The 6,808-nt window shown below is 39.9% G+C and overlaps 1 protein-coding gene across 1 annotated transcript in view; it reads right to left on the bottom strand.

Moving 5' to 3' along the window:
• arhgap39 (Rho GTPase activating protein 39) overlaps positions 1 to 6,808 on the bottom strand; it is a 96,090-nt gene that overhangs the window by 45,789 nt on the left and 43,493 nt on the right. The window lies entirely within an intron of this gene.

Below are 6,808 nucleotides of genomic sequence, written 5' to 3'. Positions count from 1 at the left end.
CCTCTCTCCTACAACGTTGATTACAATTACATGCAAACGGGAAAATATGCAAATTAGGCGATGATGTCATTTAGCAACTTCTAGGGACTTTTAGGACAGTCAATAGCTATTTTCCTTACTGAGGAGTTGGCCATAAAACCCTGGCTGTAACCATTTCAGTCTTTTGTTTTATGCTCATGTGCCAGATTCTTAATCCCCTGCAGCCATTCTGGAATCTCTTATAAACACTTTTGTTCAGCTGCAACACTTCGTAGCACTTTATATCTGATGCATTTTGTAATGAAACTACTGAACAATTTCATCATTTCTACTGATGAAGTGCAGTACATCTCATTATCATTTAATAACCCAGGGCCTTTGTTGGAGCCTCTTGCTAATTGTGATGTTCTGTTCCACTTAGAGTCTGGTCACTCATGTTGCCTCATTTAGCAGACATCCATCCTCATTTAGCAACATACAGGTAGGCTGCATTTAGGACTATGCCTAAGGGTCCTCACTGGACAACTGACTGGGATTTGAACCACCATGCCAAAGTCAGTAATTACTGAGCTACCCAGCCGTTGAGTTAAGAGCTATACATGCACACAGCTTCAGCTGTTAGGACCTCTGTGAGAATCAGACCTCAAACTGAACTTTCAGAGACACTTAGTTGGTTCAGAGCAGATCTTTTAAATCCGGCAGAGCTTTCCTTTACTGCAAAGAATGCATCCAACCAAATCTGTAGTTCTTTACCAAACCCAGCTTAAGCACTGCATCTGTTCAATTATACAGTTAATTATGGTTTAATTAAGGGTACGGTTCTATGTAGAGAAAAAAATGCTTACAGTGTGTCGATAAACCAGCAGAAAAATAGCGTTAATATATTGGAATAGGTCTGATCTACTGTGAAACCACCATTCCAACAAAGCAACATTTAAACAGTGAACAAAAGCCCTCCTCCCTTGTGTCTAAAAGGTCAGTTTGCACAGATTGCAGCCATTCTGCCCGAACATGTCTTTTACTGAAATCACTGCAACGCTGTTTGCTGAGAAACCACTGAGCAGCACGCAAAAGCTCCATAAGGCATACAAAGGTTGACGGTATGCTATCAGAATGGCTGAGGAGTGAAGGTGGTGGGGGATAGAGATGTAAACAGGCTATGCTATTTCACTTCTGTTCAATACATATGCAGTACCAAAGCACCACTGTATGGTCTTTAACTAAAAACCTACATGTAGCTCAAAAATATGTCTTTACTAACCCACAAAACACTATTTAAAACAGGCCTCTGAGAGAAAGGCATTAAAGTTACTGTGCATAACTGTTCTGTCTAATCTTGGCGATTATTTAGTAGAGTCCGACCGATGCTGGATTTTTCGGATCCAATACAGATAACTGATTTACAGGCAGTAAAAACTTTGTTTGATAGAATGGTTGCTATTTCTTATATAAACATACACTCACTGGCAACCCAATGCATTTCTGCATGTAGACGTGGCCAAGACAAACTGCTGAAGTTCAAAACAGAGCATTCGGGTGAAGAAAGGTGATGTAAGTGACTTTGGTTGTTGGTGCCAGATGGGCTGCTCTGACTGTTTTAGGATTTTCATGCACAGCCATCTCCAGGGTTTACAGAGAATGGTCTGAAAAAGAGAAAACAACCAGTGAGCAGCAGTTGGGCGGATGAAAATGCCTTGTTGATGTGAGAGGTCAGAGGAGAATGGGCAGACTGGTTGGAGATGATAGAAAGACAACAGCAACTCAAATAACCACTCATTACAACCAAAGTATGAAGAATACCATCTTTGAACATACCACATTGAACCCTGAAGAAGATAGGCTCCAACAGCAGAAGACCACACCGGCTCGCATTCCTGTCAGCTAAGAACAGGACATTGAGGCTACTATTCACATGGGCTCACCAAAACTAGACAGTAGAAGATTGGAAAAGCATTGCCTGGTCTGATGAGCCTCCATTTCAGCTGCCACATTCAGATGGTCAGAATTTGGTGTAAACAACATGAAAGCACAGATCCATCCTGCCTTGTATCAAAGGTTCAGGCTGCTGGTGGTGTAATGGTGTGGGGGATATTTCCCCCACACCATTACACCACCATTTTCTTGGCACCATTTTCTTGGCACACTTGGGCTGCTTAGTACCAACTGAGCATTGTTTAAACACCACAGCCTACCTGAGTATTGTTGCTAACCATGTCCATCCCTTTATCACCACAGTGTATCATCTTTTGATGGATACTTCCAGCAGGATAATGCTCCATATCACAAAGCTCAAATCATCTCAAACTGGCTTCTTCAACATGACAATGAATTCACTGTACTCCAATGACCTCCACAGTCACCATATCTCAGAACCTTACCACACCCACTGCTGGAGCTGACAACAGGTTAGTTTAACTGTCAAAGTTAAGCCTGTATCAGCAGCTGTTCTACAATAGGATTATTCTTTATGTGAAACGCTCACAGTTCAGTAACACACAATGTGAATCTAGCAGTTGCAGCCCTGTGTTAAGCAACTTTCAGTAGACAGAGTGGGGGACTTTTGTCCCAAGCATTCAGGATGTTGTTTAACTTTCTGAAAGAAACGGTGAGCCAAACTGTCCGTCAGCACCCATGTTTGTTTATTGTATTGTTAATATATTCCAGCACACACTGATCTGAGTGTCCTGGATGTTCAAGTCTCCCATAAGAATCTCGATGTGCCACAAGACTGTGCACAAATCAATATGTGCTGCAAAAAGTAACTGACAAAGTAAAGAGAGAATGAAATTTACTATGATAGTGTCAACTGCAACTAAAGAGAAATTCAATTCACTGTCATTTCATTTTCCCACATCAAACTGATTATTATAAGGATATGGCTAACTGGATGGGGAAAAAAACGCTATAAACTGAAATGTTTGATATGCTTAGACAGCATGGACACACCTCTGTTAGCACAGAGGTTATTCAGACATTTGTTTTATTACTAGGTTTATTTCCCCCATCTGTCTCTTTTATTCAAGACCCAGCTCAACTTCAGGCCCACCAAAAGCATACTCAAAGATAATATGATCTTGGTGGGCTTTACACACAAGAGTGATGAGTTGAGTGAAGAAGACTTTATGGAATAATCTGCAACCAATGAGAATGCAGTAGTGGCATATTGAAAATGATCACAGAGAAATTAATTAATTATCCAACAGTGCTGTTAAATAGAATTTTACAACCTTGATAGAAATGAAATCTGGTTTTAGCTGCAAACATATTCAGACAAAACCACTCATGTTCTACTGACAACAGTAATCAGTAATTGCATGGAACTTGTGCACCACCATAAAAACAATTATATGATTTGTCTGAGCTGACATTTTCTGACAGGCCAATTCTGACACTTCTGACAACAAAGAGTATACACTACACTACTACTAGATAATAATAATAACAATGGTGATGATAATACTAACAAGAAAAGAGCAGTCAGAGAGCTCAGTATTCCGCCAAGGCGAATCAGTCATTGTATTATTTCCGATGGATAAGTCCTGATACGTCCGCAGTGGTGGATTTGTAGTAGGATCACAATCATGTGATCGTCAGCAGGCAGCTGACGTAGTGTTCACTTGTTTTCTTGGTTACAGTGACGCCATGCTGCAATCCTACAATGATACAGAAATCTTTAACAAATCCGTGGTCCAGACTATAAGCCGTATCACTGCCAAAATCTAATTACCTGGTCCTTGTGCCATTTCTGACCTTCCCTGGAAATTTCATCCAAGTCCGTTTTTGAATAATATTGTGCACAGACAGACAAACGTACGCCGATCATCAAATAACTCTGCCGCTTTCCTTGGCGTAGTAATCATTATTACTACTAGAAGTAGTTGTTGAGTTATAGTGGTAGCAGCAGTAATATTGAGCACTATTATGTCAGTATAAATTACACACACACTGACCACAGACAACACCTTCCCCCTTGGCTCTGACCCTTTAAACACAACGTTGCCTGTTGTGCTACACCTCTTGTCTAACTGCAATCACTTCCCTGTTCCGCCTCTTTATTTAGATTCCTGATAAACAACAGCACTGCTGCAGGAGAAGAAATGAAAAATAATTTATTATGCAAATGAAAAGGAATAATCAGGCAGGTAACACTGCTACCTTGTTCATGGGGAAGAAGATAATAAGCAACACTATACCCTCAAGAAAAGTAACACACACACCCACACACACACACACACACACACACACACACACTTGTCCTACACTTGTGTGCGTGTGTCTATAAATGTATGTGCAGCATATTAATATTCTTTTCTATGGCTGTCGACTAAGGAAGAAGAAGAACAAAGCAAGGGTAAGGGCGATGTCTTGCACGCCCTGTTTGAGAGAAAGAAGAATTTGTAATTTAGTCTTTAGCTCTGAGAGAAGGTGTGCAGTTCAGGCAACATACGCTGTTATACACAATGAGACCTTCCTCTTAAAGGATGCTCTTAATCTCTCTTGTCTCTACTGCTACTGACTCTGTTCATGATGACCCTGCCAGACAATGCAGTCTACATATGATGGATAAGAGTGGATGTGCCTCATGCACATACTCGTCGTTCCTGGAGTCGAGTCACGACTCCAGGAACAGTTTGGGGCCCCTGAGATTGTTCAAGCATCACAGGTTAGTTTCATTAAACCTGCTCCTTGGTTGTATTTGACTTTTTTGATACTGGAAAGATATTCAACCTGCCCAGTATGTGCGAAGTGGCTGTGGTGTAAAATGGATAAAAAAAATATTAAGACATCTTCCTGTACGTGTGTACATTCACACTATAGAGAATTTTGAGCAAGAGGTCACCTCAGGTACACGTTCTGGGAAAGCTGCCTCTGGCAAGAGGTTCTGCAGCTTACAGAGCAGTACGGCCAGGTTCTGCAACAGCTTCTTGAACACACACAAATCTCATTCTCTATCAAAAACACTCTCACTCTGAAAGACAGAAAGTCCAGGTTATGTGCAATACAAAATATGCAATGTAATACCTTATTTAATGTACAGTGCATTTTAACAGGTTCTCTTTTCAAACTTACACTATGTACATGCAGTGGCTTATTATATTTTATGCATAGTGATTTTATTTCATTTATATCTTATGTTATATGTTTTCATTTACTTTAAATATTTTTGTATAAAGAGCATTTGTAAGCTAAGTGCAACAGAATTCATTTTGAACATGTACTTGTTTTACTGTATATTTTTGAATGACAATAAAAAGCTATCTATTTCTCGACAGTCAAGAGCATTCATGCTAATGGTGTGTACACTATTGGATTTAATTTTTCCTTCACGTCATGGTGTGGAACACTGGAGATAGCTACGTCCGACATGGACTGACAGATCTACAGAGAACATGAGCATTTGGGTGTGCTTGTCTGAGGTGGAAGAACCTCCTCCTCTTCTTCATCATCAAGTTTGAACCGAAGTAGAGTTGCCACTCATCACTTAAATAGTTACATTAGATCTTAATCTATCCCAGTGCCAGTAACAGTTGCAGACACAGCATGAGTCTTACAGTAATCTGTTTTCTAGATAAGATTTCCTTTGCTCTATCTGATTATCTGTGGACTCTGCTGTAGGCTCCAGTTCCGCATCTCATCTACTGCCAGAACAGATACTGACATCTCACACACTGATTCATCTGGCTGACAAAAACACCACAGAAAGCTGTACAGAGGATCTGATCGTCAATGTGCGGTCATTTCTGTGGACTTTTGCCTGACTTCCACGTGTTCCAATCAAATGCGAGTTATTGGCTAAACACAATAGCTTTCTAATAGTGGAAAAGCCAGATCACCACTGAAATTACTTCAACTGTTGTTTTGACACACAGTAACTGACACAGTATCTGATGTAATTAATTTGAGTTTTAGAGGAAAACACAAAAAAACTATGTAGTATAAATAAAATCACATGAATTAAACCAGCCACATGATGAACATTAAACAGGCCTTCTCACAATATGCATGTAACCTGACACACTACATTGTAACAGAAAGAGACAACAATGACAGTCTGCACTGAAAAATATTATCCTGACTTGACTTTGTATAAACCAGAGGCACAATTGACTGTCAGCTATAATCCGGTCAAATCTAGTCATATGTGGAGATGATTCACGTTTGAGAAGCAGTGTAACTTCTGTCAGAGATAGCGACAGAGATAATGTGAATATCAGGCTGCAGTGACCAAGCCTAGTCTCATCTGCTTTGGATTGTTGGATTTTCTGTTCACTGTAATTCAGAAGGTCTGTACCTTACTAAACTATGCTAGATATGTGTGAATCTGCGCTTTATGAATAAAACTGAATTGAATTGAATCTGTGTATTAGGAATGAGTGCTGCAAACATGCTCAGTCACTATGAAAGTTAAAGCACTACTTTTCTTCCTGGGACCCCTACAGTTTTCAGTGTGGGCAAGTTATACCTCTGACCTTGCATGGCATCTCTGTCGCCACTGGTGTGTGAGTGCTTGCGTGAATGGGTGAATAAGAAACACATTGTACAGTGCTTTGAGTACCATTAAGGTAGAAAATCACTGCACAAGTGCAGATCATTTACAATGAATAACTGTGATAAATACACTAATCATGCTCTCAATATTGATCAAAATAACTGCAACAGAAAGAATGATGTCAACCATAAAATAAGCATTTTTCAGTTTTGCAAATGACATTGCGTGACCATCTAAATCAGAACCACAAAGCTCTGTGTGATCTGAATGACACCAAAAAATTTTTTAAAAAAACTATACTGGATTATATATGGATTTTGGATTTGCTGTTACACCCAC

Source organism: Amphiprion ocellaris, chromosome 2 (assembly GCF_022539595.1).
Source record: "Amphiprion ocellaris isolate individual 3 ecotype Okinawa chromosome 2, ASM2253959v1, whole genome shotgun sequence".
NCBI lineage: Eukaryota > Metazoa > Chordata > Actinopteri > Pomacentridae > Amphiprion > Amphiprion ocellaris.
This window is presented reverse-complemented; position numbering and strand designations above follow the sequence as displayed.